The sequence below is a fragment of the Hevea brasiliensis genome, chromosome 4, assembly GCF_030052815.1.
Source record: "Hevea brasiliensis isolate MT/VB/25A 57/8 chromosome 4, ASM3005281v1, whole genome shotgun sequence".
Lineage (NCBI taxonomy): Eukaryota > Viridiplantae > Streptophyta > Magnoliopsida > Malpighiales > Euphorbiaceae > Hevea > Hevea brasiliensis.
Window position 1 is genome coordinate 18,286,102 of NC_079496.1, and position 15,320 is coordinate 18,301,421.

A 15,320-nucleotide genomic window follows, 5' to 3' on the forward strand; every position below is an offset into this window, starting at 1 on the left:
ATATATATATATATATATATATTAGTTATAAAAATAAATCAAGATAATTATTAATGTTATCCCAACAGCCAGACTTGGGTTTTTTTTTGTAAATAATAATAATGGAAACCACATGAAATTTCCTTCTTACAAAGTTTAATGTTTACTCAACACCAACAACTATATACGTAAGATTATATTTAACATTAGGACGAAAATATATAATTATTAAATATTAGTAGACTATTAAACTAATTAATAAGAGATCAATCATAATTATTTAATTTATATTATTATTTATATTAATTAATAATTTCTTATAATATAAACATATAAAGATATTTTTATTCGTTTGCAAGTTCGCCCTTTATTTATATTTTTATACATATTAATTTTTATAATTTGTTCATTGCACGTACAGTATAATTTGATATAATTGACAATAAAAATAAAATTTCATAATTTATTATAATTATATAAATATATTTAATTCCATTAATGTACATTTATTTTTCTATAAATAGGTAAATAAACAAACTTTAAAGTAATAGTACGATATCAATATTATATTATTTTTTATGATTATTAATTTAATTAGTAACATTCTTGCAGAAAAATCATAAAATTAACCAACACTTTTTACCTTAATAAACTTATAAAAAAATTTATAAATAATTATATGTTATTATTATTCAGTTTAATATTAAATTTTTATATAAAAAAACTGAACTAAAAAATTACTTTTATATAAAAATATTTTTTTCTGAATAAACTTTTTATATATAATCGTTGCAAAATAAATTGTTGACGATAAATCTTAATTTTCATATTATTCTTGTTTGAGAAAAATAATAAAAAAATAATGATAAATAATGACACAAATAGACCTTTTATAGACATGAAGGTTGAATTTATATTAAAATAATATTAGAATTGATCATTAAATTTAATTTAAAATAAGTTTTATTTAACTAATTATTAATTTAATTAAATTAGAATTAAAATTGAATTACATTTAATAATTATATTAGAATTAAAATTAAAATAAATCAATGAGATTGGTACGAGAATAAAAAAATTTTATATCTTTTAAACAAGGTTGAGTGTTCGATCCATTGTGAATGGAGAAAATCTCTACCGAAACAATTTACTCCTATAATAGTTCTCCTTTGTGCAACCAACCAGGATTAGGTTTAACTATTTGATTAGGAAATGACTGTGGTCTACTAAAAAAAATTAAAATAAAATAAATTCACTTAATTAAATGTTAATGTGAAGGAAATTATTTATAAGGACTCAATTCAAAACTTGCAAAGACTTTTTCTCTGATTATTATATTGAAAACGTGAATATATAAGATTAATAAACGAAATTATTATTATTAAATTATTAATGATTTTTATTAATGAGTATCTCTCTATCCACTTTTATTTATTGTCTTTTAAAAATTATTTTATTTAAAATTACCTGTCATTCAAAGAAAATGAAAGAATATTAATTTTTTTTCTAATTTTATTTTTGTTTTTACTAAATGTAATAATTATTTTTATAATTATCTAAAATCTGTCTTATTATCACTTCCTTTTGTATCTCTTAATTATCTCAATTGTGTTACAATAATTATTTCTATAATTTAGTGGCGGATTAACAAAAGGAATCATTAAAATTAGAGTAATAAGATAAGATAAAAATTAATTTAATTAAATTAAAGAGTATTTTATTATAATTTAATTATTTTTTTAATTACTGTAAAAAATTGATAGAGGGAACAATTATATTAATATATTACATTAATAAAAATCAGCAACAAATTTATAATTGATTATTAGTAAAGTAGTTATAATTTATCGTAGGATAAAAATTAACATTTATTAATTATTAATAAATTACCATAAAAGAGAAATTAAAAATTTTTATTTATTTAAATAAATAATTAAATTTTAATTATATTACAAATATTTTTAGTTGTTTATAATTTTCATTTTCTTATTTATAATTTTATATATCACTAATTTTTTATAAATAATTTTTTTATTAATTTTTATATATAATATAATATAGCCATGCGGAGAGATATCAAAATACTGTAATTAAATATACAAATTCAAAGAAAACTCAACATGAATATATACTTTTGCTTTATCTATTAAAGTTTCAACATAATAATCTTTATGGAAAACATAAGGCATATTTCCTTCATTTGAAACATGTTACACCATCTTGAAAATAATTGCATTTTATTTCAACCAATTAAAATTATTCTTATTTTTATTTAATCAGTTAAATTAATTTTCTATTTGTGTTGAATATTTATATGACCTAAATCTTATAAGTTTAGTCCCATCAAAATGTCACGACCCAATCTATGGGCCGGACCGGCGCTAGGACCTAGGCCAGCATAAAGCCCCCGAGGTCCATAGTAAACTTAACTATTCCTCAACCCAACTTTAAGGCCCATTTGAGCCCAATTTCAAGAATTCAACCGAACAGAGTCCGGCAATAAAATGGATCATTTAACAGGGAGTTTTTGACTCGTCCGACCTGTAAACACAATATATAATAAATTGGGGAGCTCAGCTCACCCTCTACATATTCAAAATATCATAACTCAAATGGGAGCTCAGCTCTCTCATCCAATCCCATCATGCATACAGTTCATAATTTTATAGGTCCAACATAACTTTTATAATACAGACCCAAAATAAAAATAAGTACTTCTAATACATACAGAGTCTAAAATTTAACTCAATTGTATAAAATACATTAAATATTATTAATGGACCTGCGAAGAAGAAGAGCAGGTTAGCCACAACAAATATGTGACACACCTTACCCGGCTACAGTGTATCCGAGTAAGCTATTTCACACGGTGTACCGGAACACTCTATTTTATCTTAATAAATTTTCATCAAAATTTTGAATATAACTTGTGAAATATATTTCATTTAAGTCATTTATTGAAATTACAATTTATTTGAGGTTCCGAAAATTTTATAGAAAATCCGGCAGAGTACCGGCTAAAAATGGAGAAAACAGTTCTTCGGAACCTGTGAAAAACACTTCCAATAATTATATTCAATCATTCTCAAACTCCAATATCAAAATCTCAACAATTTTCAATTTCAGTTCTCAATCATCCATCACATGTGATAATCAAGTATAAATCACAAATAAACATTCTCTTTTCCATTTACAAACACAATTCTCATTATTTATATGATCATCAAAATACATTTCATAAGTTCAACTACATATGAGAAAATGAAAATTTAATTACAAAATACCAAAATGACACCTAGTGTCCTACCAATGCATTGTAGAAGTTAAGGTGACACGGACACTGTGCAGAGCTGCAGGATGGACTCACCCAGTCTGCGGTCTACTGGGCTCACGATCAGTATCTCCAGAACCTACGCGTGGCAAAAGCAACGCGCTAAGCAATGATGCTTAGTGGTGCAATAATATAATAAAAGAAAATAGCATAAAATAAATGTGTATTTGATGTATATGTCTTAATTGTTTTATATCTGTTATATTCATTTATTTCTTTAACCTTGTCCATTTTCCTTCATTTGGTTGCCTAAGTAACCTATACTGAATGACTGGACTGGATAAACGGGTAAACTGGCACTGGGTATCAAGTACCTCGGGCCATCACACCATCGATCACATATGTATCTCCCGGTGTGCAACAGAACAGCTAACAAGCTGTAAATAATATTAGGCACAAGGCCAAACATCAACACAAAGTCAGAATGGCTAAAAGCCATAAAATCACAGAATGGCATAATGCCATGTGCAGAACTGCTAACTGAACCCTATTGGCATGCCAAACTATCCAAACCAATCTTGTTAGGTATACTAGGGCATTTGATACTTTTAAATTCTTTAATTTTTGAATTTCAACTTTTGGTGTCACTATTCACTTCATTGGTCAACAAAAAAGTTAACTTTTGCATAGAAAATAGGTGCATTGGTTTTAACACTCCCAATGTACCACATTTTGCATTTAAAACTTGTTAGAATAAGTCACCAAATCCATTTCCAAGCTTAGCACTAAGGGGCAGAAATTTCAGAATTTGTACCATGATTTTACTGTTCCATTAGGGACTGTTACAGTGGAAATTTGAGGAAATGGTAAACATGAAAGTTGTTCCTTATTTTGTCTAGTTGAATTTCTTTTTTTGAATCACTCCATTTGGAGTTTTATAGCTCCAGATATGGTCTAAAAACCACAGCTGGCCGGATTGGAAAAACTGCATAATTACCAAATCTACAGTACAATGAACAGTGACTGTGACTGCCTTTTTGGTTAGGTTCTGGTCATAATTTGGGGTAGTTTTCTTCATGAAAGTTGTTTTTCTATGTCTTAACTTGTTCCTGTAAAAATTTCAGGCCAATTGACCATTTCTACAGTGAGTTATGGCCAAATGAACAGTTACTGTTCATTTGGTCATTTTGCAGAATTGGCTTGCAGGGTACCCGGATTGGGGCCAACTTTTGGTCCACTTGCTTTGGTCTTTTAGGCATGGTTTCTTCAGCAAAAATGTGCCATTATAAGTCTAGTTTCATGTCTAATTGGCCAAACACCAATTGGACCTACACAGCCAAAGTTATGGCTGTCTAAGTGGGCTGGAATCATAGCCTCATTACTGCTGTCACTAGGCAGCCTACACATTTCACTTTGCCATGCATTAGTTCACTTCAAATTATGATTAACTTGCCTCAAATGGTCACTAATTGACCATTAGAATGTCCATTAATCATTTCATAAGCCAAGTCCAATTTTTTCACTCCCAAACCCTAGTTTCCCATTATGATTCACACATACACCTTAATTTACTAACTCATTTACTAACCACATACATACATGCTTTAAACATGATCTCTAGTCCACTTTAAATCCATCAAAACAATCAACCCTATCCTTTCCTTAGGGCTGCCGAAATTCATGGTGGACATACACAAAATTTTTATTCATTTAAGTTACAATTTCTTAATTCAAGTCTCTAATCATGGAAATAAAGAGTTTAAGGTATTTATGTGCACTAACCTTAATTTAGCCAAGTCTCTTTCTTGCCAACTTCAAGATTCTTGCTTCCTTTTACTTCCAAGTACTCTAGCTAGGGTAGATATTCAGTTTTTATGAAGATGATTATGGGAAATATGGTGAGATTTTAAGGAAATTTAAGCTTAAAGGGAGTAACAATGGTGGAAAGCTTTGGAAAAGGAAGAGCTACGGCTGAAATGAGGAAGAAGCTGCTGGAATTGGTTTTATTTTTATCCTATTTTATGTCATTTTTGTCCCTTTTATTTATTTGTCAAATGATGATTGGGTGAAGCTTTTTAAATGACATCATGTGATGTCAAAATTTCAATTTTCTTCAATTTTCTTTTCTTTTCATCACTACTCATTTTCAATTTAATTTTTAGTAATGTTTATTCATATTTTATGTCATAATAATTATTTACTTAACTGGACAAGTCGGCCAAAAATCACCTCTGAAAGCGAAATGACCAAAATGCCCTCCGTTTGGCTTAACGGGTCAAAATTGTCTGTACCGATTGAAAAATTTTTCTAGGTATTTTCTTGGCATTCTAATGCCATAGGAACCTCAATGACCCTTCTCTGGAGTCCTAATAATTATTTTATGAATTTTTACCCGGGTCTAGGGCTCCTAGTTGCGAGAACCGCAACTTCCCTCTAGGTTACCCATCACTTGGGCACCAGCTCATTTGACTTGGTTGTATTTTATTTCTAAAATTTTTATTAAATTTTTCTTGTTAATATTTGAGTTAATTTTGGTCCCTCACTTTAGTTTAAATATTTTTCCGGACGTTCTAGCTGTCCGAACCGACACCGGTCACCGGAACAGTAGAATGTACGGAGTTGCTACCGGGAGAGTGTTACAACTCTTCCCCTCTAATTTAAATTTCATCCTCGAAATTTACCTGATGCAAACAGTTGAGGGAACTGTTGCCTCATCGTCTCTTCACTTTCCCAAGTTGCCTCCTCGGTGTTGTAGTGCCTCCAAAGCACTTTCACCAGTGGAATCTGTTTGTTCCTCAATTCTTTTACTTCCCGAGCCAAGATCCGTAGAGGTTCTTCTTCATATGTCAAGTCCGGTTGTATTTCAATTTCTTCCCTGGAGATGACATGTGAAGGATCTAAGCGGTATCTTCTTAGCATAGACACGTGGAACACATTGTGGATCTTGTCCAGCTCTGGCAGTAAAGCTAGCCTATAGGCCACTGGACCCACACGTTCAATGACTTCATATGGGCCAATGAACCTAGGGCTTAACTTACCTTTTCTTCCAAACCTCAGTACCTTCTTCCACGGTGACACCTTGAGGAACACTTTGTCGCCAACCGCATGTTCTATTTCTTTTCTCTTCAGGTCGGCATAAGATTTCTGTCTGTCTGAGGCAACCTTCAGATTAGCTTTGATTAGTTTCACTTTCTCCTCAGTCTGTTTCACTGTGTCCAGCCCTACCGATTTGTCTTCGCCAATTCACCCAAAGAACCGAGTTCTACATTTTCTCCCATACAATTGCTTCATACGGGGCCATTTGGATGCTAGCTTGGTAGCTATTGTTGTATGCAAATTCGCGATGGGAGGTATCTATCCCAACTTCCCTCAAATTCAATGACACAACTCCTCAGCATATCCTCAAGGACCTGATATATATTTCATGTTATTATTATCATTTTAATTCAATATTTGTATCAATTTCATTGGTTTCAATTGTTTACCTGGATTACTCTTTCTGATTGCCCATCCGTCTGAGGATGGAAAGTCAGGCTTGAAATGGAGTTGTGTACCCAAGGATTCATGCAACTTCTTCCAAAATCTCGATGTAAACCTTGGGTCTCGATCGGATATGATGGAAAGTGGAATTCCATGCGATCTAACTATCTCAGCGATATACAATTCGCTAACTTCTCCAAAGGAGTAGTCATCCTAATCGCGAGAAAGTGTCTTGACTTTGTCAATCTATCAACTATCACCCATCTTGCATCATGTTTCTTACGGGTGAGAGGCACCACTTACAAAATCCATGGTGACCGATCCCATTTCCATTCGGGTATGCGTATAGGCTGTAGCAAACCTGATGGAACTTGATGTTCTGCCTTGACTTGCTGACATGTCAAGCATTTAGTCACATAGTCACCTATATCCCTCTTCATACCAGGCCACCAATACTGAAGCTTTAGATCATGATACATCTTTGTACTTCCTGGGTGCATAGCATAGACACTAGTGTGTGCCTCTTTTAGAATACTGGCCTTCAATTCCCCATCATCTGGTACACACAGTCTTCCTTTGTAATACAGACACCCATCTGCTTTCACCCCATAGTCCGTTGCTTTTTCCTCTGAGATCTTGGTCATAATAGCCATTAACTTTTCATCTGCCTTTTGCCCATCTAAAATCTGCTGTAGCAAGTTTGGCCTCACTTGCAACTCAGCCAAAATAGCTCCATCTCGAACCAAGGATAGACGGGCATTCAATGATCTCAAAGCTGTCATGGATTTTCTGCTCAAAGCATCAGCAACTACATTTGCCTTCCCAGGATGGTAGTCAATTACACAATCATAGTCCTTCAGGAACTCAATCCATCGCCTCTGTCTAAGGTTGAGCTCCTTCTAGGTTGGCAAGTATTTCAGGCTTTTGTGGTCCGTGTAAATGTAACACTTTTCACCATACAAGTAATGCCTCCATATCTTCAGTGCGAAGATAATTGCTGCAAGCTCTAGATCATGGGTAGGGTAATTCTGTTCATGTGACCTTAGCTGTCTAGAAGCATAAGCGACCACCTTCCCCTCTTGCATCAATACACACCCTAGCCCATTATGTGAGGCATCACTGTAGACCACAAAGTCCTTTCCTGACACTGGCTGTGTTAACACTGGTGCCTCTGTCAATATAGCCTTCAACTTCTCAAAACTGGTCTGACACTTGTCATTCCAGTCAAATCTGACATTCTTGTGTAACAACTTGGTCATTGGAGCAGCTATTAAGGAAAATCCCTTCACAAATCTCCTGTAATACCCAGCTAGCCCCAAGAAGCTTCTGACCTCAGTTGTATTCCTGGGAGGCTTCCATTCCATCACTGCTTCTATTTTCTTGGGATCCACCCTAATTCCATCAGCTGACACTATGTATCTAAGGAATGCAATCTCATTCAACCAAAAGTCACACTTGGACAACTTAGCATACAGCTTCTTTTCTCTCAGTGTTTGCAGAACAATCCTCAAATGCTCATTATGTTCTTCCCTGGTCTTGGAATACACCAAAATATCATCAATAAAGACCACTACGAACCGATCTAAGTGTGGATGAAAGATACGGTTCATAAGGTCCATGAATGCTGCTGGTGCATTTGTTAGGCCAAAGGGCATCACCAGAAACTCATAATGCCCATATCGGGTCCTGAATGCAGTCTTTGGCACATCTGCATCCTTCACCCTCAACTGATGATATCCTGATCTGAGATCAATCTTAGAAAATAGTCCTGCTCCCTTCAACTGATCAAACAGATCATCAATTCTAGGCAACGAATATTTGTTCTTCACAGTCACTTTATTCAACTGCCGGTAATCAATGCATAGCCTCAAAGTCCCATCCTTCTTCTTAACAAACAGCACTGGAGCTCCCCATGGTGACACACTGGGGCGTATAAACCCCTTATTAAGCAACTCTTGCAACTGAGTTTTCAACTCCCTCAATTCAGTGGGTGTCATCCTATAAGGAGCAATGGAAATGGGTGTTGTACCCGGCAGTATCTCAATAGCAAATTCAACTTCCCTTTCTAGTGGTAAACCAGGCAACTCTTCAGGAAATACCTCTGGGAAGTCTCTTACTGTGGGTATATCACTCAGGTTTGGCTTAGCCTGCCTAGTATCCACCACATGTGCTAGGTAGGCTTCACAGCCTTTTCTCATCATTCTTCTTGCAACTGTGGCTGAGATGACATTGGACAAGAAATATGTCCTTTCCCCCACAACTGTGATCTCATCATCCCCAGGAGTTTTAAAGAAATTCTCTTCAATTTGCAATCAACTATTGCCTGATGACGTGACAACCAGTCCATTCCCAAAATCACGTCAAACTCGTGGAAGGGCAACTCAATCAGGTCTGCCAAGAATTCATACCCCTGAATCCTTAACGGGCAACCCTTGTACACTTTGTTCACTACTACACTGCAGCCCAATGGATTAGTGACCAGAATGTCTTGGTCACTCTCCCCTACTAGTATCCCCCTTTCTACGGGTAGGTTGATGCAGATGTATGAATGAGTGGATCCTGGATCCACCAATGCATGCACAGATGTATTGTAGAGGGAGAACGTACCCCTGATGACGTCCGGGGCATCTTGCTTCTCCTGAGCTCTAATGGAATAGGCTCTGGCAGGTGGTCTGTTATCTGGCCTCTCTGCTGGCTCAGATGCAGGCCTCTGTGATGGTCCCACTACCTCAGATTTGCCAGATTTCCTACCCCTTTGTGGTGCAGGAGCAGGTCTGTCTGCTTGTGTTGGAGCAGCTGTAGTAGTTCTGCGTGGACAATTCCTCAGCTGATACTCTGTTGACCCACACCTTAAGCAGGCACCAGTCACTCTCCAACACTCCCCCTTATGCCATTTCAGACAATGTGGACATGCCATTTCGATCGGTCCGATTCAAGATACAAAATTTTAAATTTTTACTCTGCCTTGGGACCGAAAACAAGGCCCAAAAATTTCGAAAAAATTCTAGAAAACTCAGAAAAATTCGTATATTCCAAGTGTATTTTTAGTTTTGCCACGTGGTCTTTAAATTAATTTTAAAAAATCATCAAAGTTTTATAATTTTGAAAAATCGAACCCGATTTCTAAAATTCAAATAATTTCCTAAGATTTAAATAAAATAAAATATTAATATTTATCTACAAAATAATAAATTAAAAAATTTGGGTGTTACATACCGCACCTGCCAAACCCTTTACTCTGCATGACTATTGCCTTTTATTAAGGTTTGGCCATTGCCAAGACCGATTTGAACGGTGAATCTAATTGAGATCCACTAAATCTAGAATTGGATTGAGTCAATGGTTCATTGGCCTGAGATCCCATCAATTTCTGAATCACAACTAAATTGATTCAAATCACTAATAACAATTTGATTAAATTACATGAATAACGGGAGAGTGTGCTAATCGCACAATCTGCAAGCCCCACATTGCACACCAACCATACACAAATTTTACAGCACATAAATGGAAAATTCCTTAATAGAGAGAGAAGAAAAAAAGAAACTCACCCACATACAATGACGGTGATGTGGGCAATGGAGAGGAATAGACAGCTATTTTGTAGTCCTTCATTCCAAACAGCAATCTCCACAGCTTTAAAATGGTGAACCATAGTGATGGTGACAATGGGAGAAGGGTGGTGCCCAAACGCCCAGAAGCATCCATTAAACAGTCTTTAAAGATTCATTGAAAGATGCAGTTGGAGTCATTACAGCTGAAGAAAAGCTTCTCTGTAAGCAAGAACAAGAGATAATGAAAAAAAAAAAAAAAAAAAAGCAGCACTTGCAGCTGCGACCCCACAACGGAAATGGAAAAGCCAAGGTGGTTATGTAATTTGTCACTAACAAGAGAGGATAATAAGGTTATTAGGTCACTGGAACAAAAAAGCAAATTAAGAGGAAAAAAAAAAACTAAGCAAATTAAGAGGCAAAAAAAAACTAACCTAGATGTATAACCATACAAACTACCTAGTTTTGAAATACCTAACTTCTGAGCAATAACGCTCCCAACATCAAAAGCAAATGAATTCAAATTGAAATTAAAACTCCCAAATCGATCACGATGGATGAAAAGTTCTAATTTGAGAAACCCATTTGAGTTGGAGTGTAACACCCCTAGGTTCGGTAGTGCGTTCTACTGCTCCGGTGACCAGTGTCTGTCCGGACAGCTAGAATGCTTAGAACTATATTTAAATATTAGTAAGGAGATATGAAATAATGAAATACAAGAAAAGAAAAGACAAGAAAAACAAAGAAAAAATAATAGCAATGAAATGTAGCCAAGTTAAACGAGCCGAGAACCATAGCGATGGGTGACCGCACCAGGAAGTTGAGGCATGGACCGTTGACTAGCCCTGGACCACGGAAAACCCTGGAAAATATTTTTTAGACTTAAATAGACATCTATTGAAGTATAAATATCATTAGAAATATCAAAGAAAAATTAATTAATTAGTATAAAGAAAAAGTGAGAAATCGAAAAACGGACAAAACTCGGTGTTACCGAAAAATCGAAAATGCAACCCGAACAGGGCATTGTAGTCAATTGACACCCCGAGTTGTCTTTTGACCTAAATGTCCATTAAAAATAAATGATATTACACTTAAAAAATATCATGAAAAATTAAATTGGTGGTACCTAATATAAATAGCAAAATATAGGAGCTAAATGAGGAATATGAAAACTTTAGAATATTAAATACTTAATCTAAGTTAATGGTCCACTAACTCCACTTAAGTGGACATGTGATCAACATATTTTGGACAGAAATTCACCTTCTTCAACCTTTAAGACAACCAGCTAAAATTAAAGTGAGAGAAACCTCCATAGCCAAAACCTTTTCAAGCTCCATGCAAGCTCCATTCTCCCATCTCCAAGCCAATTTTCTTACCTTTTCCTTCACTAAAATTGTTCTACACCACTTGGGCAGTAGATAGGCAACAAGAAGATTGAGTTTTGGTGAGGTTTTGAAGAGTTTCAAAAGTGGTAAGTATGTGTTTTTTATTATTGTTTCATTAAACTTTGCACGGATGTTATGGGTAGTTGAATTGTGGAAGGACTTTTAAAGTTTGATGAGTTAAGGGAGAGGTACATTTTTGGCAGCCATGAAAACTCCATAAGAACAGTTTATCCTTACATGTAAATGGTAGATTAAAGTGTTGATGAAGTGTTTATGTGTATAGGAATAAATTGGATAATGTATACTAAATGTATATGTGATTATACACTTGATTTTGGAAGTTTGGAAAGCTAATTGAAAAAGATTACAATCGGCAATTTGAAGTGTGGACTAAAATATATTGTTTCATGGTTTGGTTTGTGGAATTATATTGTTGAATTATGGTGCTTGTTATGGCAGCATGTATATGTGTGAAAAGGTTTGAGTTTGGACATGTAAATGAGCTATGTCATGTGGTTAAATTGTTTGTAATTGGACTTTGGAAATTCTGTACTATAATGTGCATATTGAGTGTGGTTACAAGCTGCCAAGATGACCAACAATGTGAAGTAAAATGTGTTTAAGTTATGGTACAAACCAGAATTGACATGGATGTGTAACTTGGTAAGTGTTAAATGTGTAATTGATGAGTGATGAACAATGTGCAATAGGGCAGTGTAGGTTTTGGGCTTAGAACCTTAAGTGTGTGACTCCAATTGGTATGAGAACAATTGAAGGTAAAACTAGGCACAAAATGTGCCAACTTTCATGAAGGAAGCTTACCAAAATTCTGCTTGGAAGGTAACTTGAAAAATGACCAAATCCGGATTAGTGCATTGGAAGCCTGAAAATTTACCATTTGGGCAGCAGTTAGTGTTTTGGCCATAACTCACTCAAAATAGGTCCAATTGACCTGAAATTTTTACCATGAATAGTTGAGACATATATCTACAAGTCTTATGAAGACACTAAGACCCAAAAATGATCATAAGCAAGTCAAATAGCTTGCACAAGTTCGGGTCCACAAATTGGCTGAACCAAAAGTGACCTAAAAATGACCTAAAGTGACCATTTTAATGCATTCTGACTAGCATTGGTAGATTGACCATAACTTGGTCTACATAACTCGAAAGACATAGATCTACAAGTTTGTAGTTTTGACCGAAACCCGAAAACCGAGGAAACTAGGTCATCCGGTTAGGTCAAATTAATATACCGGAATCCGATAAATTATAATAAAATGCACCATACATGGAAATGAATTGGGTAACATGTACCAACACTAAAAGGCTATAAAATGTGACATATTGGTAACATTAAAACCTAATTCACCTAGACTGCATCGAGGGTCAACATCTTAGGTTGACTAAGGAAATGATAGAATTCAATAAATTAAGTATTAAGCCTTATTGTTAGAGACGGTTTAAATGAGTACTGAAACACTTCAAATTGTGTGTTTCAGTTAGCAAAGACTCAGGGAAGGGGAAGGAAATACTGAGTCAGAGCCAAGAGGCATATATCAGAGGTTTGTGCACAATAGTTATTTCTTTTGAATTTTTCAATTGAAATAAATTATGATTATTTGTATATTATTGTTTTAAATTGTGTTTGTGCACAATAATTTTGACTTATCATTTTCTACTTAAAAATTTAATTGAACATTATAGTTTTAAATTGTGTCCGTGCACAATACTTTTTATATTCACTGCTTTTACTAGAAAATTTATTTGGAGATATGAGTTATGAATAATTTTTTATTATTTTGGCTTTGAGAATCTTATTTGGAAATTATTCTGTTGCCTACTTTGCAAATAGAAATTTTGAGATAAAATGTGATTTGGGAATTGTATGAAATGTTGTGATTTGGAATTGTTTTGATTCACATTTGGCATGACACTGTTATTATATTCCTCCCTCTTTGACTTATCAGTTTGGGGTGAGTGTGATTATGTTCCTCCCTCTTTGACTTGTCAGTCTGAGGTGAGTGTGGATGAGTACTCATTATTTAGCTAGCTTCCTCCCTCATTGATTTCGATTATTAGGGTGAGTGTGTCTTGTCATAGTGTACAACACGGCATATGCGGAAAAATTGTGTCATGGCCTAAATTGTGTTATTGATTGGCAACACTGTATTATTCAGTTATTTAATCAAATGGTGTTATTGATTGGCAACACTATATTATTCAGTTATTTGATCAAATGGTGTTATTGATTGGCAAAACTGTGTTTTTCAATTGTTTGATCAAATTTGTGTTATATGAACTTTGTAAATTGTGAAATGGAATTGTGAATTATTTGATTTGTGAATTGTCAATAAAAGATTTATATATCGCATTTCAAATTGTTATTGTGCACCACTGAGTAAATTTTACTCAGCGATAGCTTTTCATTGCTGTCGCAGGTAGACAGACTGACAGGGCAGCAGACTAGGCTGCTAATGCTATATTGAGAGTTCATCGGGTATATTGAGTATACTATATTTTACATTTTATATTGTAATGTATTTTCACTGTATGTATATAGTGTTCTTAGTTTTGAGCAGTTGTAAATTAAAATTGTACATTAAAGTTATAAACTAAATTTGTAAATTATTTTGGTTTGTAAATATTGTGAAATATTTCTTTTATCTCAGCTTTTGAAAACACTGAAAAATTATTGTGGATTGAGTAGATAAATGTTGAGAAACTTATTGTGTTGATTTAGATGTTGGAGTTTAAGATTGAAAAATATATTTGAAGTGCTTTTTACAGGTTTTGGAAGAACTGTTTTATTCAAATTACAGAGGGCACTCTGCCAAAAATTTTGCAAAAATTGTTAATTATTCAAATGTGTTAGCTGTTTCACTTCAGTTCAAAAAAATTTTAACACTTGTAAATAGTGCTCACCACTGTAAAAAGAAGTAAGAAAAGTTTTAAAATCCCTTGTAGTGTATTTAATGGGTTATCAGGAGATGAAGTTGGTAATTCATTAGGTATACTACGGGATCATGTTATGCCTTACGAAGGGGTAGGGTGTGACATGGAGGGCCGGAAGCACAGCAACAGTGATCTAGCCATTAGGCTTTGGCATAAGAAAATCACGGAGATGAAGAATGAAACCAAATGGAGAATGGAAAATGATGAAAAGTGATAAGAAGAAAGCAAAAGATATGAGAAATTTATTAGAAGGAAATGATGAAAAGCTCTCCTTTCCTCTAATACCAAACAGAACTCATATCGATATGGAAAGAAAAGAAGACGACGAAGATGATTTAACGACGTTAAATGTATATGACTTAAATTATTTTATTTTTCTATTAAATTTCTGATTCACTTTTTATAATTGATGTGTTATTATTTGTTTGGTTTAGTATATCAAATCATACTTATGACTTGGTATACCAGGACCACACAATAATTTCTCTTATAATTGATGGGTTATTATTTATTTGGTTTAGTGTGCAAATCATACTTATGACTTGGTACACCACGACCACACAATAATTTCTCCTCTACTCGTCTCAAAATTTATTGGCTTCCTCGTCTCCATCATTTCCCACTCTCATCTGACCCAATCCCTCTAATAAATTTCCCTTTTTGGCTACTATTTGTCTTGGCCTAGCAAATTACG